We start from the raw sequence: 25679 nt of genomic DNA, 5'->3' as shown, positions 1-25679 counted from the left end.
TTAGAGTTTTTAGGGGGAACAAGGACCCATAATTTCCTACTCTGCCATTTACTGATGCCCCTCTGATTCAAGTTTGACTCTTTTTTTTTTTGGACTCTTTTCCTTTTTAATATTTAGTTGTATTTATTTATTTGGCTGCTCCAGGTCTTGGCTGCAGCACGTGGGATCTTTGATCTTTGTTGCGGCATGCAGACCGTATTTAAAGCTTACATTTCTCACTGCTATCTGGTACCGCTGTACCCATAAATCCAGGATCAAAATATACACATGCCTTTAAATGTTCTCCATAATCTGTCCTGTTCCATTTTTTAATAATGTAGGTCTTTTTAAAAAATTAATTTATTTTTTACTGGGCTGGGTCTTCATTACTGCACACAGGCTTTCTGTAATTGCACTGAGCAAGGGCTATTCTCCGTTGCAGCGTGTAGGCTTCTGATCGCTGTGGCCTCTTGTGGAGCACGGGTTCTAGGTGCGTGGGCTTCTCAGTACTGGCGGCACAGAGGCCCAGGTGCTCCTCAGCAAGTGAAACCTTCCCTGAACAGGTATCAAACCCGGGTTCCCTGCATTGGCAAGTGAATTCTTAACTACTGTACCACCAGGGAAGTCCTGTTCTGTTACGTTTGTGACTTACATTTTAGGTCTCTATACCAACGTCCCAGTGTTTGTTTCTGTTGACTTAAAAAACATGCACAATGTGAAAGCTGTGCATCAAGTTTTATTTGGGGCAAAACGAGGACTATAACCTGGGAGACAGCATTTCAGAGAGCGCTGTGAAACTGCTCCAGAGAGGCAGAGGGGAGTCAGTATATATGTACTTTTGGTGAAGGGGGAGTACATGCAATCAAACATATTTTTTGCAAAAGTTTTCTGCTAGTCTCGTCAAGGTTAGTACTAGTCACAAGGAACAGTCGTCACAATGAACGGTTTTGGTGCTTTTCTAGATATGAGGAGATATAAGAACTGGGCTCATAAAACTGGCTCCTGAAAACGTCTATCTGAAGACCTATTCTGCTAATTTTCCCCGAGCAGAGTGCCTCATTTCTGCTGTCCACCTTGAACTCCTTTCTGGGAGATGTTGAAAGTCAGCAGCTGCAGAGCACACGAGTTAATCCTTGTAGAGGTAGATAGCAATTGCCAATTTGTAATTGGCATTTTTTTACTCTAGATTTATGTCTCAATTTCTTGCAGAGCAATTACTCCAAATTTACATAAATGACTTTTGTCAATTTATGATCATTGTCATACGATTGTTAAAGATAATTTCTTGAATTTCAAAATATGGTTGAATTTTTATAATTTTGATGCTTGAATTGCACATGATATTTATGAGTTTTCTCTACTAGTGGACACACCTTTTGTGATTCTATGGAGGACAGGTGCGTTATATCTATAGCTTCTGCGAGAATCTGAATCTGTTTAGCCTCTGAGAGCATGCTGAACTTCCTGGAGCCCAAACTAATAAATAGGTCGCCAAACACCTACGAGTTTTAGTTGCTGACAGGATGCTCCAGTAATCTGAGTACAACCTCTTTAAGAAGGAGTGGAAGTCCCGCCTCTGCCTGGAAACCCAAAGGCACCATTTCCCAGGAGAGCTTTGCCTCCTTTGCTGGAGGATGATTCAGTTCACTTCAGTTCAGTTCAGTCGCTCAGTCGTGTTTCTACCCTTTGCGACCCCATGGACTGCAGCACACCAGACCTCCCTGTCCATTGCCAACTCCCAGAGTTTTACTCAAACTCACGTCCATTGAGTCAGTGATGCCATCCAGCCATCTCATCCTCTGTCATCCCCTTCTCCTCCTGCCTTCAATCTTTCCCAGCATCAGGGTCTTTTCAAATGAGTCAGCTCTTCTTATCAGGTGGTCAAAGTATTGGAGTTTCACTTCAGCATCAGTCCTTCTAGTGAATATTCAGGACTGATCTCCTTCAGAATGGACTGGTTGGATCTCCTTGCAGGCCAAAGGACTCTCAAGAGTCTTCTCCAACACCACAGTTCAAAAACATCAATTCTTCGGCGCTTAGCTTTCTTTACAGTCCAAATCTCACATCCATACGTGACTACTGGAAAAACCATAGCCTTGACTAGATGGACCTTTGTTGACAAAGTAATGTCTCTGCTTTTTAATATGCTGTCTAGGTTGGTCATAGCCAAGGAGCAAGGGTCTTAGGACCAATTCGCAAGGGCGGGACTTCTGATTTCGTGGCTGACGTTATAACTGCCTTAGGTCTGTTTGGGCACGGGTGCCTAAGGCTTTGGACAGACGTGAGGGACTTTCTGGTCTGAGAAGACGCGTTGTCCCCACTGCACCGAGGCGGATCTGAGGCTCCCACGTGGCCCGGGGTCCCCCTCGCCAGGCCCGGGATGGGGATTGCCGCACCGAGTCCCCCCCTGCTCCGCCCTTCACGAACTCCGATGGCGGCCGGCGCTGCCGGGCCGTCTCTGGTAAACGCACGTCCCGCGGCCCCGTGCCGCCCTCGCCCCACCAGACACTGTAGCCGGGAGCGCGGGGGCCCGCAGCCCGGCCCGGGATCCAGGGCGCGGTGGGGCGGGGGGAGGCGGGGGGTGGATGGCCGTAGGCGTGATGCCGAAAGCGCAGCGTCTGTGCAGAAGCGCGGGATGGGATCTCGGCGCTCGAGTTTTCCGTGAAGCAGAGAGAATTGTCTGTACTGCTTTGCCCGGCGCAGGGAGACACAGTGGGGACGTGCCCTGAAACACAGTGCGTCCCAATCCCCGGGCTGTCAGTGAGGAGTTACTGGGTTCAAGGGAGGAGTTAGGACCAGGGCGTGTGTGCTGGGCCTACGTTTCTTCAATCTGGCCTCGTTGGCTTCCTGATCGTCTCTGAAGAACGCTTCCTCAAGTGCTTAGCGTTTTCTATTTGTTGGTTGTTTTAGTTCTGCAGTAGAAATCAAGATATTGTGTGTATCCCTTGACCGACAGACAAGAAGCTGGGGATGGGGAAAGGCTTCCGTGCCCAGGAGCCGCAGGGGGTCCTGTTGGGGTTTCAGGTGGGCACCTGTTTCTGAGCGCATTGTGGCAACTGGGGGAGGGTGACAGGCAGAGGGACACCTGATAAAAGGCGAACTGAGCACTGAGGGTCAGAGGTTAAAGGGCTGCCAGACACCTCAGGGCCGTGCAGGAGTACAGGGAAACACAACGCGTCCAACCCCCGACCATAGACTCATCACGTTCTCCACCTTTCCGTGGCTGCTTGTGGAACCAACACAGTAGAAGGTATCCCATTCCCGCTCTGGGGCGTGACACTGAACCACGTGTTCTCTGGGGCAGGCCACCTGTGGGCTGTGACTTGAGTGAGGGAGAGGTGGACAGAGGAAGGTTCTAGCAAGGGGGCAGCAAGTGAAACACAGAAGCGGAGGAGAGCCATGTGTGTCTGAGACCCACACGAGGTTCTGTGTGACTGAGTCTGAGGCAGGGAACAGAGCCAGGCAGGGAGAGCTTCATAGACAGTTTTGGGGCTGCGGCTGCTAGTGGAAGACATGGGATGTCTGGTGTGATATCAAATCATGGCGAACTGTGTAAAGCATGGTGTGGGTGTCGTCTGCTAGATTGCCACATAGGCCCATTATGGGTAACCTTAACGTGGGGGGTGAAAAATACAATGGCCCAGATATCCTGAATACAAGTTGCCCTCCCCAGTCTGTTCCTACAGGTAAGCTCTCCTAGCCAGATACTCCCCCTCTTTTTTTCTTTTTTAATCAAGAAGACCAGAGCAGTTCCTATTTATCTCTTTGTAGCAGGTTTCAGTTCCTACCAATCCATGGAATTTTGCAAAAAGCCTATCACATCCTCCCATCGAAACCAAGGAACACTTCTCTTGACACTACAAAGCTCACGCTCCACAGTCCGTGGCGGTTTACTCTTTTCTGTTTTATCAAACTGCGAGTTAGATTATTTGCAAACTAACTTAGTTAGTGAAAGTGAAAGTCGGTCAGTCGTGTCTGACTGTTTAAGACCTCTTGGACTATACTGTCCCTGGGATTCTCCAGGGCAGAATACTGGAGTTGGTAGCTGTTTCCTTCTCTGGGGGATCTTCCCAACCCAAGGATTAAACCCAGGTCTCCTGCATTGCAGGTGGATTCTTCACCAGCTGAGCCACAAGGGAAGCCTACTTTTTCTGAAATACAACCTCCATGTGGTCTTGTGTGGTGTGGTGTGTCCTCCTTTCTTAGGCTCTGCATCTACGTGATTTATAAATGTCTATCTGTGTCATATGTTCAGTGTCACGTATTTGGCTGTCTCCATAACTATACACTGGGAATTCCACCCGCAACAGTGGAGTGAAGAGATGCCAATTAAGGTACAAGTAGCATGGGGAGACCAGGGGCGTGCCTACGGTGTGAGCCCTCAGGTGGTGGTAGCCATGGCATGTGGCTGTGGAATCTAGAGAAGTGAGGGATATGCATTGGAAAGAGTGGTGCATCCTTAGAGACTGTACCTTATGGTTCTAGGATCTGGTATTGAGCCCTTGGTAATACGAGGGTAAAATGAGCAGCTGGATCCTTCTATGCCAGCGCATGGCTTAGATACACAGTTGACCCTTGAACTACGAGAGGTTAGGAGCACCAACCCTCTGCACACTCTAAAATCCACATAAAATTTACATTCTGACCCTCTGTGTCTATAGCTCCGTATCTGCTGATTCAACCAACCTGTACACAGCTCACGAAGTAGTATTTATTTACTGAAAAGAATTCAAGCATGAGTGGACGTTTGCAGTTCAAACCTGTGTTATCCAAGGTTCAACTGTATGTTTTTCCACCTTCCTCTTGTGGATGTCTGGATCCAGTGATTCATGGGCACATGAAGGCACAAGGCATCAGTGGTGTCAAGGTCTAGTTTCTCAGAACCCTGAGTTAGGGAGTTTGCGAGGAGGTTGGGCATGGAATAGACGTGTGGGGGAAGAGACTGTGGCTCTGAAGTGGACTGTTCTGTGATTCTTCTGTCACCATCTTGGCAGGGTAATGTGACCTCTGAGGATGTGGCCATGTGCTTCTCTTTGGAGGAATGGAATCTGCTTGATAAGGCTCAGTGATCCATACATATACTATGATGTGATGCTGGAGAACTTGGCACTTGTAACCCCCTGGATAAGGCCCTCAAACCTACCCCATACTCAGAGTCAATCTCTGCCCGCAAATCTTAGCTAGTTCTAGGATCAACTCTAAATTCCAAAGTCTCATCTAAGTATCATTTAAATCAGATGTGGGTGAGACTTGAAATACAGCTTATCTTTCAACAGATTTGTCTCCAGCTGAGAATCTGTATAACCGAACAGGTTATATGCTTCCAGAATATAATAATAGAACAGGCATGGGATAGACATTCCCATGTCAGAAGGAAGCAATTCCCATTCTAAAGGGGAGGAAGAAAGGAGTGATAGGTACCAGATAAGTCCAAAATTTACTGGGGCAAGTTTGTTTGAACTTCAAACCTTAAGAATGCTCCTCAGTGGTTCAGTTTCTGCCCTCCAGGCCCACTGGGAGCAGGCCTGCCTCTGAGGTTCTCTTGGGAGCAGTCCCACCTCTGTGCCCTCCTGGGTTGGAGTCTCATGACTGCAGCTCTCCCAGACTGGCAGTGTGAGCTGGTGGCTCTGTTGGTCTTGGGTCCAGGCCCCACAACTCTGGAAATCCCATCTTAATAACTGCACACATAATTTTCCATTTTGCTAAAACACTTTACATCTGCTGTATAATCCAGATTAACAAAATCTGAAAGCTGCAAGAAAATAGTGTGCTGATTTCTGTACAATCGACAAAACTCCCACCGCTGATCAGGGACCAGGCGCGGGGTCCGCACAGTGTTCTGCAAATGGCACAAAAGGCCCCTCGGGAAGCCAGGCTCGGTTCCGTTCAAAGCGCCTCTGAGAACGCTCCCTCCGCAGTCCCGCACGTGGGACCCAGGTCAGTGGCCCGAACTGAGGGGCCTCCTCCAAAAACTGAGGGGCCTCGGCGGGCATCTGCCGCTCCTGCCACCGGGCCAGGTCCGACCGCCACCTTCCTCTCCTGCTCTGGCACCCCTGTTCCCAAAGCCCCTGCCTGCGACCTGGGTGGGGAGAGGGTGGGGCTCAGGCAGCGCCCAGCTCTCGGCCTGCGCTCTGCCGGGAGCCTGCTCCCTCCCGCCCTCCCGGAGCCTGCGCACACCCGGGAGCGCCGGGGTGGACACGTGTTCTGTCAGGGTCTCCCTCCGGATTCCAAACCAACCGTCCACCCCGGCACCCACCCCCACCAAACTGGGCCGAAATAGTGCATAATCTAGACCACACCGGTGTGTGTGTGCAGGTGTAAACGACTGTTTTGTCCCAAGAGATAAAGTCATGCAGTCAGGCTATTCTGTCTGAATAACTTATTAAAAGATAGGTCTGCTTCAGGCTGGGAGGAGCTGTGGGCTCTGCGGTGCAGCCAGCCGCCTGGGCCGGGAAGATTCACAGTACAGAGCCCGGCGGCCATGAGGCAGGACGTCCTCTCAGAGATCCGGGAGAGGCCGTCACGACGGAGCTGGCCCTGGGGAGAGGGGACCCCATGGCCACCTCCACCCAGCTCTCCTGGGGGGCCCTGACCACCGCTGTGCTGCACGTTGCTATGTGAACCAGACCTGGATGATGACGCCAGTCAGCAAAGCCCCAGCAGAGGAGGGGCAGGCACCAAAGGCAAGAGAGGCGATCCGATGTCGAAGCAAAGCTGGACTAGGGGAAGCTGGGGCAAGGGGGACAGTCGGGCTCCAGAGAGCGGGGCTGGCCGGGCGCTCACTGGTCTGGCCCAGTCTGGGCGGGGCCGGGGTGGGAGGCTGCAGCCGGGCCACACCCTCAGCAGCACGGAGCTCTGCGCCCTGGGGTGGGGGGCGCAGCAGGCCAGCCTGGGGGCCTAAGGGCTGCACGCCTGCGGAGGGCTGGGGTCTGCGGGGCGGGGCCTCACCCCAGAGGCCCTCACACACATAATTTTTAAGTCATGGAACACCAACCACTCTGTTGCGGTTGCATTTTCTTGAGCCTAAACTCAGAGCCTAAACTCAGTGCTCTACATAACACACCCATGTCAGCAAACGCCCAGGTCTCCTGAGAGTTTTCCCCAGAGGAAGGACTTACAGACCCTTTCTGTCTCACAGTGGCAGTGTATTTAGCCTCCTGAGTCTGCCTCTGATCTGTGATCTTTACAGGACCAATTCTGCTAAGCAGACCATTCTCAACCTGTCCCCACGTCTTTAGTCCTCAGAACAATCTCACTGATTGCTCCTGGGTTTGTCCCACACACACTTTCTACAGGTTACCCCTTCTCACCAGAGTCAACATGCACTTCACCAGCATTTCTTTCTTTCAGGTTGTCGGTGTGTAGTGAGGATAAGAAAGCATCTGAGCGGAGCGTTTCTGCCTATGTAATGCCACAGGACAGGACCCTCAAAGCAGGTCTGTTTGCCCAGAAGGCACACCTGTGTGAGGTGTGTGGGCCCATGTCAAGAGACAGTTTGCACTTGGTTGAACACCAGGAAATACAGCACAGGCAGAAACTGCACACGTGTGGGGCCTGTGGAAATCGATTTCATCTCATGGCAAATCTGTATCAGCAGCACAGGTGGCATGTTGGCGAGAAACACTGCAAAAGCAGCATGAACAGAGCCTTGTTTTTGAAGAGCTGCAAATTCCAAGCGTCAGGGAAATCTTTTACCTTTAAGGAGGTCGGGAAGGACTTCCTGGGCAGCTCAGGACATCTTCAGCAACAGGCCCCTCACACCAGGGAGAAGCCAAACAGCAGAGGAGAGTGTGTGGTGGCCTTCCACACTGTAAAAAGTCACTGACTGGAGAGCGTGAAAGCTTGGAGCCCCAAACACATGCTTGTTCAGCACCAGAGAGTGTTCACGAGGGAACAATGTTACAGGTGCAGTAAAAATACTGTATCTTCAGGGAGTATTTGAGAGTTCACACTAGAGAAAAGCCTTGTGTATGTGAGGAATGTGGAAAATCCTTTAGACAAAGCTCTGGCCTCTTTCAACGCCAGAAAGTTCACACTGGAGTAAGACCTCATGAGTGTGATGAATGTGAAAAATTATTTAGCAATCATTATGCATCAGGAAGTTCCTCCTAGTTAAAAGCCATATGATTGCAGTGAATGTGGGAAAATCTTTAGCTGTAAGTCTGACCTCATAACTCACCAGAGAATTCTTACTAGAACAAGGCTTTGTGAATGCATTGAATGTCGGAAATATTTTAGCCAGAGCTCTCACATCATTATACAGCAAAGAGTTCACACTGAAGAAAGGCCTTATGAGTGCAGTGAATGGGAAATTCTTAATTCCTTCAGCCACCTGTTCCAAAACCACAGAGTTCACACTTGTTTAAGATCTCATGTGATGAATGTGTACCAGCTTGTTCAACCTCTTTAAACATCAGAAAGTTCACACTGGAGAAAGGCCATATGGAAAGTCCTTTAGCTGCAAATCTTACCTCATTTCACACTATAGAGTTCACACTGGGGCAAAGCCTTATGATTGTGAGCAATGTGGGAAATCATTTAGCCATAGCTTGACACTGTTTCAGCACTGGAGAATTCACACTGGAGAAAGGCCTTATGAGTGTAGCGAGGGTCAGAGCCTTCAGTGACAGTTCTAACCTCATTAAGCATTGAAGAGGTCACACTGGAGAAAGACCTTATGGGTGTAGAATATGGGAAGTCTTTTAGCCAGAGCTCTAACCTCATTAATCACCAGAAAGTTCACATTAGAGAAAGACCTTAGAGTTTAGTGAATGGAAGTCCTTTACCTTTAACCCTAGTCTGCCAAAGTACCAGAATGTTCACAAGGCATAAAGACCATTATATAATATTGGTCAGTCTGTTATAGACTGAATTGTGCCCCTCAAAATTTGTACGTTCAAGCACTAACACCCAATGGAACTTTTTAGGTGTCGCCTATAAGGAGATGGGTGATTAAGACCAATGAGGTCATGAGAATGGCCTCCCAGTGTGACTTGTGTCCTTATAAGAAGACTAGACACCAGGAGGTGCTTGCTTGTCTCTGTAGTTTTGAACAGAGGAAAGGCCATTTAATGACACAGCAATCCTGATGGCATCTTGGCCCTAGACTTCCAGCCACTAGAAATATGAGAACATACATCCCTTGAAGCCACCTAATCAGGGATTTTGTTGGGGCAACCTGAGAAGAGACAAAGATGCAGAGAAGGTACCGCATTATATCCTGTCAACTCCGTAATGCTGCAGTAGACATGGATAACTTCAAGAACATACATATAATAGTAAAGCATAGTAAATTAGGAGGTTACAAATTTTAAGAGTTTGTTTAAAAAAAAGCAAAACAGCTTTATTGAAGTCCAATTAGTTGTCATTCACAATAGTCATTTTCTGTAATTCACTGAGTTAATAGATGTACAACCATTGTTTCTAGGGGAAATAACAGAAATAATTTCCTGAGAGCCTCTGGTCACAAAATTGTTGTCCACTAGTCAGTAAATAACATTGTTTTCCTGTTTTTTTTTAAGCAACTCATTTACTATATACTGTTGATTTGTTAACATTGAAATCATGGCCAAGAACAGTGGTTCATGACTGAACAATTCTAACCTATTACGTATTTTCTTTAAGGCACATTCTTTGTGCTTAGGAACACCAGGTGGACAGAGGCACCAGGTTTGGAGGCCTGTGTGGACCACAAAATCACCAAGAAAAAGCATAAATGGGGTACCAAAGGCATCATGGGAAGAATGCCTATTTCCGGTATGAGAGCTGAAATGAGAAGGCAGAGCATCACTGGGTGACTCAGATTTTTTTGTGTGTCTGTACATCTGTGAGGTGTCTCCCCTGTGGCTGAGTGGTACGAATTTGCCGGTGACGCAAGCGATGCGGGTTTGATCTTGGATCAGGAAGATCCCCTGGAAAAGGAAATGGCAGCCCACTCCAGTATTGTTGCCTGGGAAATCCCACAGACAGAGGAGCCTGGCCGGGGAAATCCCATGGACAGAGGCGCTTGGTGGGCTGCAGTTGATGGCGTTGCAGAGTCAGACACAGCTGAATGTCTGTGAACGAATGTAAAAATGTAAGTATTGATTTGAGGGGTTTCCACAGTTTTGGCAAGTAGGCGAGTTTACAAATACTGAATCTGTGAAAAGATGAGGACTACTGATTGTGTTACCATAAATTATGCATATGTGAAAGTGAAGTCGCTCAGTCATGTCCAACTCTTTGCGACCCCATGGACTGGAGCCTACCAGGCTCCTCTGTCTATGGGATTATTTAAAGACATACTTGGAATTCACCATTTTGTGGACTCACCAAGATTTTGTGAGGCTTTTCCGGAGCCTCGCGTGTTTCATTCGGCCGAGCGCCTGTGGTCAGGGCGAGTGCGGCCCTTTGTGGAAGCAGCAGGCCTGGGCCGGGCTGCCAGTGTTGCCGGGCTGTGGGCGACAGCTGGACGAGTGGAGGAAGCTTGTAATCTCTGAGGGCACAGCAAGTGCAGGAAAAGCAGGCCTCTGGGCGTCTGGGATCACACTGGGCTCTCTGTGGCCGCATACAGAGTGATCTGAGGCTGCCAGCACTAGGGGGATTGTGGGAAGCCTGTGCTCATCCTGGCTCCTGTGGAGTTTGTTAGTGATATTCTGGCTGCTGTCTGCCAAGTTGTAAGTTTTCAAGTTAAGGCCAGTAGACATGGTGCCCAGATCTCCTGAAACAAGGATGCCCTCGAGGGGCGGTAGTGCATTTCCCTCCACACTCTCCTCACAGGTAATATCTCCTAACCTCACAACCCTTTTCATCAAAGGGAGCAGGCGCAGTTCCTGCTTATCTGTTTGTAGTGAGTTTCAGTTCCCTACAAACGTGCAGAGTCATTTAAACAAGCCAGTCACGTCCTCCGGGAAGCGGGGCATCCAACCCTTTGATCCCACAAAGACTGCGTCCCAGACCCCGTGGTTGGTCACCCTCCAGAGTGCAGCCTGCTGGTGGCCTTGTGTGCCGTCTCCCACATGTTAACGTGGGGGCAGTAAAGGGCTGGTGGCCGCATCTGGCCGCCGCCAGGGGCCACGTGTCCAGCCGCATGCTGAGGGAATGGCACTGTAACCAGCGGGGTTTCTGGCAAGTGACTGAGACACCAGTGCCGGGAGGGCAGTGAGACGCCAGGGGCAGGGCCTGGGTCGTGGTGGCCCTGGGCGCGGGGCCTGGCGCGCGTCTGCTGATCTGCCTTGAGGGTTACATGGCCGTGGCCGCACCGCGGGGCTGTCCTGTGGAAGTCGCACTTCTCTCCCCACCCAGAGCTTAGATGCCTCCTGCTGCCAAGGGCTTTACCCAGTGAAGAGACAGGGGCACCAGGCCTGGTTTTCCTCTGTGTTGAGGAGTGTGGGAAGAGGATGGGGTCAGTGTTGGGGGGAAGGTGGAGAGTGGATCGTGGCTCCATGGGTGTGTGGCTTTTGTGGTTTCGTCTGTCACGGTCACAGCAGGATGGCCTGACCTTCGAAGACGTGGCCGTGCATTTTGCCTGGGAGGAGTGAGGTCTCCTTGAGAGGCTCAGGGATGCTGGTCCTGCGATGTGAGGCTGGAGAACTGGGCACTCCCACCTCCCTGGGTGAGAACTTCAGGTCCACCGTGTCTCCCCCTTTCCTCAGTGGCAGCACGGCCCTCACGTCTTCCACGAGGGAAGGTGCAGGGCCTCCGCCTCATTTACTGCTCCCGGTCTGTGTGCACCTCCTATTCCCCGTCTGGCCTAACAGCTGGCAGAAGTGGGTGTTGCATGGAGGCCCTGGCACGCCAGGACAGTGTGCACCTGCGCTTCGGTCCGGGTGCTTTGCTCTCCTTGGGTACAACAGGTGGGACTATTGGGACATCCTTCCAGGTTAAATCAGAGGCCAGAGTCAGGCCTAAAACCTTTCAGCAGACTTAGTAGGTTCCTTAGAAGATCGGCTTAGTCTCCATGTTGGGCTCAGTTGGTTAGAGAGAAGGGCACATACACTCTGATCATCCTTCGCCATTTGTCACTTTCCCTCATCCTGGGCGAGAGGAAGCTCCCCTACTACGGAGGCTCTGGCTTGCCCTCCTGGGGTAACGGAGGGTATGAAAGGTTTCAGGGAAGTGGGATTTGGGGTCAGTTGGAGGGCTCCAGAGGAGTAGGTGGCTCTGGAAAGGCTGCTGGCTCCTGAGGAGCAGAGGAGGCCGGTTTCCCCACTGAGGGTTGGGGAGCTTAGAAGGGGATCACCTTAGATGTCAGGAGTGTTTTCTGATTCCCCAGGCCTCTAATTACAAAAGCCACATAGGGTGGGACTTAGGGAAAGGATCTTGAAGACTTGACCATAGGGAACCTAGGTCCATTTTCTCCTCTTGTGATGGTAAAGACCCAATTGCAAGGTGATATTGTAATTTACAGACCCATTTTCAGGCCATTTCCTCTCCATCCTCCCAGCTTCCATAAAGGACAGGCAGTGTTACAATAAACTTTAAGTGTTTCCTTTCTTAGCCCAACTATTTTTAAGAACTTCCAGTTCTTAAGGATACACTCCAGAGGTGTTTCTTCTGGCTTAGAAGGGGATCCACCCATACTGAACAACCTGCAACTGGACTTTCCTAGAAATGGAATCCAGCGTCCAGGAAACGTTTACCAGGAGGCTTTGACCTGAAGGGGTCAGAGCATTGTCCAAATTCCCTTTGAACCTAATGGGTTTTTAAATTTTATTTTTTTTTGGTTGCACTTGGCCTTTGTCGCTGTGTGAGGGTTTTTCTGTAGTTGCAGAGAGCGAAGGCTTCTCCTTAGCTGTGGTGTGCAGGCTTCTCGTTGTAGTGCCTTCTCTTTTGGGGGTGCACAGGCACTGGGGTACGTGGGCTTCTGTAGCTGAGGCACACGGGCTTAGTTGCTCTGCAGCACGTGGAATCTTCTTGGACCAGAGATCGAATCTGTGTCTTCTGCATTGGCTGGTGGATTCTTAACCACCAGACCACCGGAAGTCCCCCCAGTGGGATTTTGAGCATCCTCTACTCTCCCGTTGTCTAACCAGATATCTCTGGTTGACCCAGGCCTTTCACTGGTCCCCAGTGGGTGGGACAGGGACGTTTGCACACTGCCAGGGCATTGCCAGGACTCTCCCTGAGGAGGCTCTGTTGTGTATAAAGGGTAGAGCCAACAGCAAGTCTCCCTACCCTGGGGTGTATTCCTCGCGATTGAGCATCTATAAAGATTATAACTTGGGCTTCTGGGCAGCGGCCAGCCCAGGAGACTGGAGTGAAAGGCATTCAGCTGATGCAGAAAGAAACCCCTGGAGAAAGTAGAGTTGGGCACTGTGGAAGGCAGCATGGGGTTCAAGACCCGAGGACCAGGAAATGAAGATGTTCTTTAGATTTCTTGGACACTGTGTGAGGTGAGAGACTAGGCAGCAGGAGACACCCTGAACCCTTTCCCCTGGGTGGAGGCTGTGATGAAATCGGGGACAAGCCTCGTGAGTCCTTCTGACAGAAGCGACAGCAGGTTGGACAGTGTTTCCCATGCAGCGTAACCCTCCAAATGAGCCTAATTAGTTTAGGGTCTCTCTTTGAGATGCTCCAGGGCCCTTTGAAGCACCCCAAAGTCAACTGGAGTTCAGAAGAACTTTAAATAGAACCTGATATTTGGGAAGTCTGTCCAATGTTCTTTTAAAAGTTTTGAAACACCCGGTTAGAGAGAATCATACCCAAAAGATTGAAAGCAGGGCCTGGAACAGATGTGGGTACACGTCCACATTCTGAGCATCGTGAATCAGAACACCCAAGTGGTGGAAGCCACCTGAGTGTTCATCGATGGATGAGTGGATGGACCCTGTGTGGTCTGCACACAAAGGAGTGCCATTTAGCCTTCACAAGTAAGGAAATGCTGCTGCTTGCTACAGCGGGCACGAACCTCAAAGGCATGATCAGTGAAATAGCCCTGTCACAAGAGGGCGAACCTCCATGTACAGGAGGCGTCCAGAGCAGTGCAGCTCAAAGGCACAAAGTAGACTGAGGGGGATTCGTGTTCAGAGTACAGCGTTTCACCAGTGAAAATGGAAAAGATCTGGACGTGGGTGCTGAGGATGTTTATACAACAGCATGTGTGTGGTTGATACCATAGGACTGTGTACATAAAATGGTTCAGATGGTAAGTGTGATGTCTGTTTAGTCACAATCAATGAAGCACTGATACCTGTTACCGTAAGAAAGGGCCACCCAGAGCCTGCTCATCTGGTGCCCTTCAGTCCATCAAGGCTGTGACAAGGACGGAAAGTATCTGTTTGTGGTCCCAGAGAAAGAAACATGGATCAGCATGGGAAAGACATTTCTCTAGAATTGGGGCAACTGGTGGAAGTGGACATGGCCTTGTGGATTGGATTATAATGTAGAAATATATTATAATGTCCTCACTTGGAGGTCACGTGCCACTTCCCTGGCAGAGGGTTTCTGCTTTGTGTAAAACAAGGCTGAATTCTGTGTGAGACGGCAAATGGGAGCCCATTCTACTGCTGTGGACAATTTTCTAGAGTTCAGAAGTTACGTACATTTCTTTTCAAAACAACCATGTCAACGAAGAGCCAGAAATTAGAGAAAACTTCAAAACTTGTTTCAGAGGCCAAGCCCCACCCAGGCCGCTCCCCCAGAATGAAACGTGCTTTACCACTGTAGTATGGCATGGGTTCGAAGGGCATGGCGTGTCTTGGTGTCCTGGATGACCTGGCTGTTGTAGAAACAGTGGTGTTCTAATCGTAGTTTTCCACGCGCAACTACTGAAGAACACCAACAGTATGTGACGCTGCATGATACAAGAATCAGTACACAAATATCAGTTGTGTTCCTACACACTAATTAGCATCAGAGAGAAAGAAAACTATCTCACAGTAAGGTCAAGAGGACATAAGGCCTGGGAATAAATGTACCCCAATAAGTAAATAAATGATTTGCCCGGAGAGGACCTCTCCTGCTGGCTTGGGGAGGTCAGCTCGCATCTGATGGGAGTGTCCGGGCCGTGTGGGCCTCGCTGCTCACTTTGGGCTGGTCGGTGCTGATGCAGACTCTGGCTTTTGTGAATTGGCCAAGGTGGGTGGTGGCAGGGTTGAGGAGAGCTGGCAAACCACCCTCCTCGTGACCTAAAGCTCCGTCCCCTGAGGGGCGGCCCCCTGCAGCATCACTGCATGCCATGTGGTTCTTACTGAGCAAGGTTCCCCTTCTGGGGCCTGGCATTTTGGAGGGGGAGGGTGGACACCACGTGACCAGCCCCACTTGGGGGTCAAGTCTCTAATGAGCTTTCCTGGGGAACTACCCTCTGTCACTGGGAGGGGAGACGTTCCGAGACCCTTGAGGAAAGGAGGGGTCGTGAGGAAGCTGGAGGAAGCCCCCCCCACCACACCGTGCCTCCCTATTGCACAACCTGACCCATCCTAGCCTCACACACAGCATGCACTGAGGCCGGTGAGCCTCCTAGAAGGTCGCCGAGAGTGAGGGTGGCCCAGTGGGCCCACCCCTCCCTTCATGTCTGGCAGGTGGAAGAACCACCTCTTGCCATTCTGGAAGTGCGTCTCAGGTTGTGTGGACTGAGCCCTGTCCCCCAGTTCTGCTCAAGAGCCACTGGAACAACCTGTTTGCCCTGGTGCCTGCACTCCCCCTAATACTCAGCAAGAATTCAGGGGGGTCCGCAGCACTGTCTGCAGGCAGGTCGCCATCTGTGGATGCCTCCCCCGGCCCCCAGAGGCAGCATCACCCCACCTTTCCTCACCTTTCTCTCCCAGGGGTTCCTCCCAGAAGGTCCCGAGGAAACCTAGCCACCCTCTGCGTGGACAAAGCCCTGCATTTTCCCGAAGCCAAAGCACTGGCCAGTCCTGAGGAGACCTACTGCCTGTCAGCTGTGCCCTGGGCCAAGCTGTGGCCTGAAGACACGGGTCCGCCCTGGGAAGAGAGGCGGCTTGTCACTCTCTGCGGGCCAACTTGGAGAATGCAGGCCACGCCCTCTCCCACTGCAGAGCAGACCGAGGTCTCTCCTGCCAGTCCCGCTCAAGGCACAACACTCTGGAAATAAACGGGTCGAGGCCACTATCCCAGGACTTCTGCAACCCTAACTACAGAGCAATTAGGAACCACAAAAGGAATGTAGGAACAGACTTTACAACTCAAACCAAAAGACACTCCAAGTTGTCTAAAGGCAAATTTAAAATATAAAACTTTTTAAAATTGTAGAAGAAAATCGACATGGCTGTGGCTTTTGTCATGTAGACCACAACCTTTTATTTCTAACACATCACATGAAAATCCACAGAAAAGGGGAAAAAATAGCAAACTTTATAAAACTGAAAATTGTACTGGTGAAATCACTTATCCAGAAAGTCAAAAGCCAGGCCAGAAATGAAGAAAAAATATTTGCAAACTACACATGTGATAAAGAACTTGTACTTGCATAATATAAAGTGCTATGAAACAAGCAGCTACGTTAAAAAATGGGTACCAGGAGCTTATTTAACTAATATGCAGAGTACATCATGTAAAATGCTGGGCTGGATGAAACTCAAGCCTTATAAAATTATCTCATACGCAGATGACACCACCCTTATGGCAGAAAGCAAAGAGGAACTAAAGAGCCTCTTGATGAAGGTAAAAGAGGAGAGTGAAAATGCTGGCTTAAAACTCAGCATTCGGAAAGCTAAGATCATGTCATCCGATCCCATCACTTCATGGCAAACAGATGGGGGAACAGTGGAACCACTGACAGACTTTGTTTTCTTGGGCTCCAAAATCACTGTGGTTGGTGACTGCAGCCGTGAAATTAAAAGATGCTTGTTCCTTTGAAGAAAAGCTATGACCAACCTGGACAGTATATTAAAAAGCAGAGACATCTGCTGACAAAGGTCGGTATAGTCAAAGCTGTGGTTTTTCCAGTAGTCATGTATGGATATGAGAGTTGGACCACAAGGAAGCCTGAATTGATGCTTTCAAACTGTGGTGCTGAAGAAGACTCTTGAGTCCCTTGGGCTGCAAGGAGATCCAATCAGTCCATCCTAAAGGAGATCAGTCCTGGGTGTTCATTGGAAGGACTGATGCTGAAGCTGAAGCTCCAATACTTAGGCCACCTGATTCGAATGAAGAACTGACTCACTGGAAAAGATCCTGATGCTGGGGAAGATTGAAGGCAGGAGGAGAAGGGGACGACAGAGGATGAGATGGTTGGATGGCATCACTGATCAATGGACATGAGTTTGAGCAAACTCTGGGAGATGGTGATGGACAGGGAGGCCTGGTGTGATGCAGTGCAGGGGGTCGCAGAGCTGGACACGACTGAGCGACCGAACAGCAGCCAGTGCCTCCGCCATCGCCTCCTCTGGGCCTCCTTGCTCTAGATGTGCCCAGGCGGCTTCGGGAGCCCAGTGTCTCCTGGCTCTCACCTCAACCCAGCGCTGCCCAGGGCTGTTCGTCAGAAACTGTGCTGGTCACAAAGAGAAGATGCTCCTTCCCCATGGCCCTCCCAGGGCAAGGGGCACTTTTAAGCAGGCACTTCCAGGATTGGGAAGCCACCTGGGCAGAAGCCTTCCAGAACCTGAGACTCGCCTGGGCAGCCCATGGAGTTTATCTGGCTTCCCCCTACCAGGCCTCCACATCTCCCCTCCTCTCCCTCACTCCTGGGCTCCTCTCCTGGGGAGAGGTCTTTTCTTTCTTTAAGATTCATTCATTTATTTTACTTTTGGCTGTGGTAGGACTTTATCACTGCACACGAGCCTCCTCTCTGGTTGTCGGGAGTGGGGGCTCCTCCTCGCTGAGCTTGCCTGGAGCCCAGGCTCCAGATGGGCCAACTTCAGCAGTTGCAGTGCGTGGGTCCTAGAGCACAGGCTCAGCGGCAGGGCGCAGCCTCACTCTCTCTGAGGCATGTGGGATCGTCCTGGCCAGAGATCAAACTGGTGTCCCATGCTTTGCAAGGCGGATTAATAACCACTGGACCACCAGGAATGCATGGCAGGTCTTCTTGAAATTGTTTCCCACTTGTAGGCCAGTTAAAATACTTAGAAGACAGACCAGAGCTGCAGCCCCACGTCCATCCTGACCTTCAGGACACAGCTGGTCCTTGGACCTGGGACAGCACGGCCCGTTTTCTGTAACTGAGCCCCTGGTGGGCGAGGATCAGCTGACCCGGGCAGCGTGACCCAGCTGGCCAGCCCTTCCCAGGTGTGCCTGCTTGAGGCCCTGGTTCCAGGCAGGAGGGCGCCTGCAGCGGTACCAGACACCACCTTCTCTGCCATCAGAGGCCGCAGGGCTGGGCTGGTGAGGGGAAATGAAGGGCCGTGGCGTGTCAGGGCGTCAGCCTGCATGGGGCTCTGCTGGGCCTTCTGCAGGAGTTGCTAGGCTGCCACTTGATAAGGAAGAGGTTGTGTTGCTGGTACCTGATGTTGGAAGTCTTCCCAGGCAGAGGTGAGGAAGCAAAAACACAGGCAGTGGGAGCAGGGCAGAGGAGTAACTCAGGTAAGAAGATGGAAAGCTTCCAGAAGAGCCCCTGGGGTCAGCACCATCCTGCCTGCCTGCACAGCCAACTCGGCAAGTGTGCTGTTGCTGGGGTGGTCCCAGGCCCCTTCCTCCAGCCTCTGAGGTCTTTGCTCACATTCAGGTGTCTTAGCTGGGAAGGCTGGAGGAGGCTCAGGAGCACCAGCCTGGGGGTCAGCCAGCGTTTACCTAGAGATGCCTCCATGGGGTCCCCCAGCTCCGCACTGCAGACCCTCCTTGGGAGTGGGGTGGGAGGGCAGCGGGGCTGCTGGCTGTGTGTCAGTCCTCGCCCTTGGCCACTTTCAGAGTTGTCCATCCGCGCAGCAGGCGTCCTGATTGATTTTCACGGGTGTAACTGGTGGGTTGTTAATCAGCAACGTGAACGGTGACGTTAAATGTCCTCCTCAGTCAGGGCTGAGATGTCACACCACGTGTACCGGTGTAAGAACCTGGGGAGGCCTGTGCAGCCCGTTCCCCTAGGGACAGGCTTCAGACTTCGCCCCTCAGCATTTTGACATCCAGACACTGCTTCAGGATTTGGGGGGGGTCCCAGTGCTGACTCCAAGGGTTCTGTAATCCACCCTCCATCTTCCTTTACTGAGACCCACACTTCTAGGATCCTACAGAGCAGGGTCTGTGTGGCTGCTCTATGGCTTCTCTAACAAATGATCACAAGCTGGGTGGATTAAAACAACAGGAGTTTATCCTCCCCCAGTCCTGGAGACCAGACACCTGAGATCAAGGTGGAGGAGGGTTGAGGTCTCTCCAGAGGCTCCAGGATAGGATCCTTCCTGCCTTTTCCAGCTTCAGGGGCTCCAGGGGTCCCTGTCTTGTGGCCCCCTCCCTCCCATCTCTGCCTCTGTCTTCACATGGCTTCTCCTCTGTGTCTTTCCTCATTTGTCTCATAAGGAACTGGTCAATTTGATTGAGGTCCACCTTAACCGGAGATGACCTCACCTTGAGATCCTTAACTGCATCTACAGAGATGTTTTCCCCAGACAATGGCCCTGTTTATGTGTTCTGGGGGGACTCAGCTTTTGGGGCCACAATTCAGCCCATTATCCATGTATAAAAGAACCCTCATTTTAGGAGATCACCGCAGTCCCATATAGACCAGCACAGACAGCAGTCATGTGGGTGGGCATCTGGGGAGAATGAGGACCTGGGAAAGATCAAGGCCTGGCTTCAGCAGACGTGATCTCTCCCACCGTGGGGCCCGTGAGAACAGCCACCCCATCCTGTCCGTGGAAAGGGGCCCAGTGTCGAGTCCAGCAGGGCTTACCTTGCAAAGCTGGCTCTCCTGGGTGGCACCATCGAAAGCATCAGGTAGCCACTGGCTTATGATGATGAGAGCAGAGGCTCTCCCCTCGTGTGTCTGCCCTTCGCATTCCCACGGTGAGGAGCCTGGCGCCCACTATCTGCCCTCTATCTGTGTGTCGCTTCTTTCCGGATTACATGCGCACAGGTCTTGGTGCTGTTAGCTACTGCGCTCTGGAAAGAAGCCTGTAAAATAAAGCCCACTGTCTATGAAAGGTCCATTCTGCCTTTTGTCTATAGATTCTGTTCAAGAGGTCTATTTTGAGTCCAAATCCTTTATCAGACACAAGTTTTGCAAACATTTTTCTCCCCGTTTGTGGCTTATCTTTTGATTTCCTGAATAAGGTCTTTCAGAGTAGGCATCTTTAATTTTTAAGGTCCGCAATATTTTTTGTGGACTGACTTTTTGTGTGCTAAACCCGAGATCATGTAGATTTTCTGTGTTTATGTCTATAAATTAATTGTTCCTTGACTAGTTTGGAAAAGTTTTGGGATCCTTGGCTCTGTTTCAGTTTGAATTTCCACACTTTAATGGACCTAGTAGAACTGCCCTCAGGGGTGCAGGGTCCCCACTCAGCTGTGAGGGCAGCTCGGTCTGCACTTGCTTACTGGCTGGCAGGGAACGCAGAGCTCCCCTCCGTGACCCACCAGGGCATTGAACCTCTGCCCATGCACCTGGCTCCCTCTGGCAGTGGACAGAAGCCTGGTCTCCTTTGTACCTGCTGGGGCTTTGGCTTCTGGAACACTCGTGGCTGAGTCCATGCTGAAAGCCTGGGACCTTTGGGACACCACAGGGTCAAGTCCACACTAATGGGAGTCTGGTCTCCTCAGGACCCTCTGGGGACTTCGGCTCTGGGACATTGTGGGATTCAGTTCAGGCTGATAGGAGTCTTGTTTCCTCAGGACCCGCTGGGGCTTGAGCTTTGGGACATTGTGGGGTTCAGTTCAGGAAGACAGGGAGTCTGGTCTCCTCAGGACCTGCTCAGGTTTTGCCTTTGGGACATTGTGGGGTCCAGTCATGGTGACAGGAGCCTGGCCCTTCAGGACCCACTGGGGCTTCAGCTTTGGGACATTGTGGGGTTCAGTTCAGGCTGATGGGAGTCTGGTCTCCTCAGGGCCCATTGGGGCTTCAGCTTTGGGACATTGTGGGGTTCAGTTCAGGCTGATGGGAGTCTGGTCTCCTCAGGATTTGTGGAGAAGAGGTGCCGTTGAAAGAGAAGGTGAGGAAATTGGGGAGAGAGTTTCTGTGTGTGGCTGATGCTGAGTGTGTCTGTCTTCAGAGAACTCAGGACTGGAAAAGTTTGATGTGGAAAGTTGTGGGTGTTTAGTTTTTGTCTGTAGTATAGGATGGTGACTACCCTGGTGCTCAGACGGTAAAGCGTCTGTCTACAATGCGGGAGCCCTGGGTTGGGAAGATCCCCTGGAGAAGGCAATGGCAACCCACTCCAGTCCTATTGCCTGGAAACTCCCATGGACAGAGGAGCCTGGCAGGCTGCAGTCCATGGGGTCGCAGAGAGTCGGACACGACTCAGCGACTTCACTTCGCTCTCACTATGGGATGGTGTCCGGTGTTGTGTGTGGTGTCCATTTTCCCAGCGTTGTTTATTGAGAGGACTGGCCTTTCCCCAGTGTATTTACTTAGGTCCTCTCTTGTGAACTGACTGACCACGGGCCTGTAGGTTTACTTCTGGGCTCTCGTCTCTGCCTGTTTCTGTGTCAATTCCACACGTCTTGTGGTGCCATTAGCTGCTTAATGTGGGTTGAAGTCAAGGGGAAAGATGCCACCAGCCTCTTCTCACTTCTCAGCGTCACTTCAGCTCTTCTGGGTCCTTTGTGGCTCCATGCAAATGTTAAGATTGTTTCTGTGGAAAATGTCACTGAAATACTGGTAGTGATTGCATGTATGTGTGGCTTTGGGTAGAATAGGTATTTTAACAACGTCTTCACTCGTGAGCATGGGATAGCGTGCCTCTTTTTGTGTCTGCTCAGTTTCTTTGATCAACGTCTTACAGTTTCAGTGTGCATCCCTTTTAAGTCCCTGGTTAAATTTATTCCTAGTTTTTTGGGGGGATACAATTGTAAATGGTTTTTTTTAGTTTCTCTTTCTGATACTTCATTATTAGTGTAGAGAATCACAAATGATCCTGCAGTTTTACTGAACTCATTTTTTAGTTCTGGCATTTTTTGGTGGTACTATGTGGAAAACTAGAATTCAGAAATCCCACAGTTTCAGCTACATCAGGGTCATCCACAGCACCCAAGACATGGCTACTAATATACTCTTCCCATGGTGCCTCTTTATACTATGTGCACTTCTACAAGGCCGATTAGCATCACTACTTTGGGTGAATTTGAATTGGGTAAGTAAGTCTTGGCCTCTATTAGCAGTGTGTGATGTCATCTCTGATTTTCTGGCATGTTACTGACATGTATTGAAAAGTAATTTATTTTCTAGTCGATTTCAAATATTTAAACTTTAAATAGCAGTACAAAGTTTGCTACACTCATACCAGGCACTACAGTGTGTTTTACCCAAAACAGGGCCTCTCTCCCTGCACATAACTCCAAAATGAGGGATAATTATGCTTTCCATATTGCAATCCTATCCGCAAGACCACTTCAACTTTCGCCAGGTGCCCCCAACTTTGTGCAAAGGCCTTTCTCCATTCTAATGCAATTTTCCTTTTCTGGAACCATCCCTGGGGTTTTCCCTCATGTTAAAAGTCTTCATGGATTTAAAGTATACAGGATGAATATGAGCTGGGTGGCTTTTCTGTATGGCTTTTTTCACTGAGGATAATTTCAGTGTTTTCCCTTGTACCATGTATCAGTAGCTTTTCATTGTGATTAAGACATATATAACATTTATCATTTGAATCATATTAACTATACACTTCGATACCATTAATTACATTCACATTGTTGTAAAAATATTATTGCCATTCATCTCTAGAATCATTTCATTTTCCTGAAGTGAAACTGTAACCATTAAACAAACACTCGCCACCCTCAATCCCTGGCAACCTAGAATAGGGCTTATCCGGATGCCTCACACTAGTGGAATGATAACCTTCGTCTTTTTGTGTCTGGTTTGTTTCAATTAGGATATTGACTTCCAGGTTTATCCACATTGAAGTCTGTGTGAGAATTACTTTAAAGGTTGAATTGTATTCTATTTTGTACATTACTACATTATGTTTATCCATTCATCTGCTGAAGGACACGTGTTTTGATTTCACCTTTTGGCTGCTGTGAATATGGGGTACAAATACCTGTTCCAGTCCTTGCTTTTAAGTATTTGCGGGTACAGCCTGGAGTGGAATTGAGGGATTCTCCCATCCAAGTACTAACCAGGTCAGACCCTGCTTAGCTTAAGAGGTCAGTCAAGATCAGGTGTGATCAGGGTGGCATGGCCGTAGGCAAATTCAGGAGTTATATGTTAATTTTATGTTTCAGTGTTTGAGGACCCCACCTACTGATTTCCACAGATACTGCTCCTTTATATGGTAAAATAACACATCTAATGGATCTACCCTATTTTCCTTATCCAATAATCCAATGATGGACATTTTAATTCTTTTTGCAGAGGGGCATTAAGAACAGCGCTGCTGTGAATATTGGTATACAAGTTTTATTTCAACATTTATTTAAAATTCTTTGGGTATATATGTAAGAGCAGACTTTTTGAAACTGATGATAACTGCATTTTTATATTTTTTTATAAGATGCCAAAGTTTTACGTAAGTAGATTGAGCCATATCACATTTCGACAACTAACATTTAAAAGTTCCAATTTCTATACATTGTTGCCAAAAATTATCTTTATTTTTAATATAACAATTTTAAAGTATGTGAAGGTTGTGCTTTTAAGTTCCATATTGATGGAGCCTCCTGTTATAGTCAGGTCTGAGAGACAAACAGAATCAGGTCAGAATGAGGACCAGAGCTGGGAATCAGTGAGGAGCAGAGCCGGGCCATACCGATGAGTGGAGCAGGGCCTCAGGGAAGAACAGCTGGGCCTCTGTGAGGAGCGGAGACTTGCCTCAGAAAAGCAGAGTCAGGCTTCAAGGAGGAGAACAGAACCTCAGTGAGAAGTGAGCCAGGCCTCAGTGTGGAGTGGGGTGGAGCAGGGCCTCAGAGTAGCAAAGTCTGGACTCAGAGGGGCAGAGCCGAACCTCAGTGAGAAGCAAGCCAAGCCTCAGAGAAGCAAAGTTGGGCCTAAGCGAGGAGCAGAGCGAGGACTCAGTGAAGGCCGGAGCCGAGCCTTAGGACCAGACTGGGCCTCGGTGAGGAGCAGAGCCGGGCCTCATTGTGGAGTGGAGCCGGGCTGAAGACAGGCAGTCAGGCCTCAGGGAGGAGCAGAGCTGAGCCTCTGTAACATGTGACTTGGGCCTCAAGGAGGACCAGAGCCGAACCTTCCTGAGTAGCGGAGATGGGACTCAGTGAAGCAGTCAAGCCTCAGGGAGAAGCAGAGTTGAAAGGTAGTGAGAAGCGAGCCTGGCCTCTGTGAGGCCCGGGCCTCAGTGCTGAGGGAGGTGGGTCCCAGTGAGGAGCGGATAGGAGCCTCAGTGGAGAGCGGAGCCGGTTCTCAGTCCCTAGAGGAGCCAGGCCTCAGGGAAGTAAATTCAGGCCTCAGGGAGGAGGAGAACAGAACCTCAGTGAGAAGTGAGCCAGGTTCTGTGGACCGAAGCCTGGCCTCCCTGGGGACAAGAGCCGAACCTCAGTGAGGAGTGGAGCCGGGCTTCACTGAGGACCATAGCCAGGCCCCAGTGCAGGGCAGAGAGGAGCCGGGTCTCACTGAGGACTGGAGCCCATCCTGTGTGTGGAGTGGAGCCAGGCCTCAGTGCAGAATGGAGACTTGCCTCAGAGAAGCAAAGTCAGGTCGCAGGGAGGATCAGAGGTGAACCGTAGTGAGAAGTGAGCCAGGCCTCAGTGAGGAGAGGAGCTGGGCCTTGTTGAGGACCAGGGCCAGTGTTAGGGCTCTCAAGGGGCTCATAGCTATAGTTAAAATATGGCCTATTGTGGTGACCTGACAAACAAGGGATGAAATCATGGTGGCCACATTGCCCTGACGGCTTCCTGTTTTTTCCTTAAGGTGATACCTGTTTTTCCCTGCTGGTGCCAGTTTCTCAAGACTACATGACCACCCGACTATGAGACCCCTTCGACTATGTGACCACAAGACTCCAGCTGTGGGCTAAGGATAAACCCCTCTGGGGCACAATTTCCCATCGATACGGTATAAGAAGGGTTGGCTGTAAAAAGAAAGCACTGGTTTCTCTCTAAAACCACTTTCTTTCTTCCTATAATAAATATTTCTCTGCCTGACTGTCTGGCTCACTCTCTTTTTCTCCATGCTCGCCTTACAGCCAGGACTCAGAGTAGCAAAGTCAGGCCTCAGGAAGAGAATGGAACCTCAGTGAGAAGCGAGCCGGAACTCACTGAGGTTGTAGCCATGCCCCAGTGTGGAGTGGAGCCTGGCCTCATGAGGTCCAGAGCCGGGACTCAGAGTAGTCAAGTCAATCCTCAGGAAGAGGGAGAACAGAACCTCAGTGAGAAGCAAGCTGGGCTCAGTGAGAACCCTAGCCAGACCCCAGTGTGGGTGGAGCCAGTCCTCAGTCAGAGAGAAGCTGGGTCTCACTGAGGAACAGAGCCAGACCTCAGAGAGGACCAGAGCCCAGTCTCTATGTGGAGTGTAGCTGGGCCTCAGTGTAGAATGGAGTCTTGCCTCAGAGAACCAAATTCCGTCCTCAAGGAGGACCAGAGCTGGGCCTGAGTGAAGAGTGGAGGTGAACCTTCACTCTCAGTGAAGGAAAGTTGGGCTTCAGTGAGGAGGGTAGCTGAACCACAGTGAGGCCCAGAGCAGGACTCAGTGCTGGAGCTGAATCTCAGTGAGTTGCAGAGCA

At 50.2% G+C, this 25679-nt stretch overlaps 1 long non-coding RNA gene across 2 annotated transcripts; it reads left to right on the top strand.

Moving 5' to 3' along the window:
• Nucleotides 1-6895: 6895 nt before the first annotated feature.
• LOC123330339 lies at nt 6896-25101 on the top strand. Of its 2 annotated transcripts, none has more exons than XR_006546195.1 (2): nt 6896-10054; nt 24869-25101. It is a non-coding gene; the product is annotated as an uncharacterized LOC123330339 (long non-coding RNA). The 2 variants fall into 2 exon arrangements; XR_006546194.1 differs by lacking the exon at nt 6896-10054 and adding an exon at nt 17795-18438.
• Nucleotides 25102-25679: the final 578 nt, after the last annotated feature.

The sequence above is a fragment of the Bubalus bubalis genome, chromosome 18 (assembly GCF_019923935.1).
Source record: "Bubalus bubalis isolate 160015118507 breed Murrah chromosome 18, NDDB_SH_1, whole genome shotgun sequence".
Lineage (NCBI taxonomy): Eukaryota > Metazoa > Chordata > Mammalia > Artiodactyla > Bovidae > Bubalus > Bubalus bubalis.
This window is presented reverse-complemented; position numbering and strand designations above follow the sequence as displayed.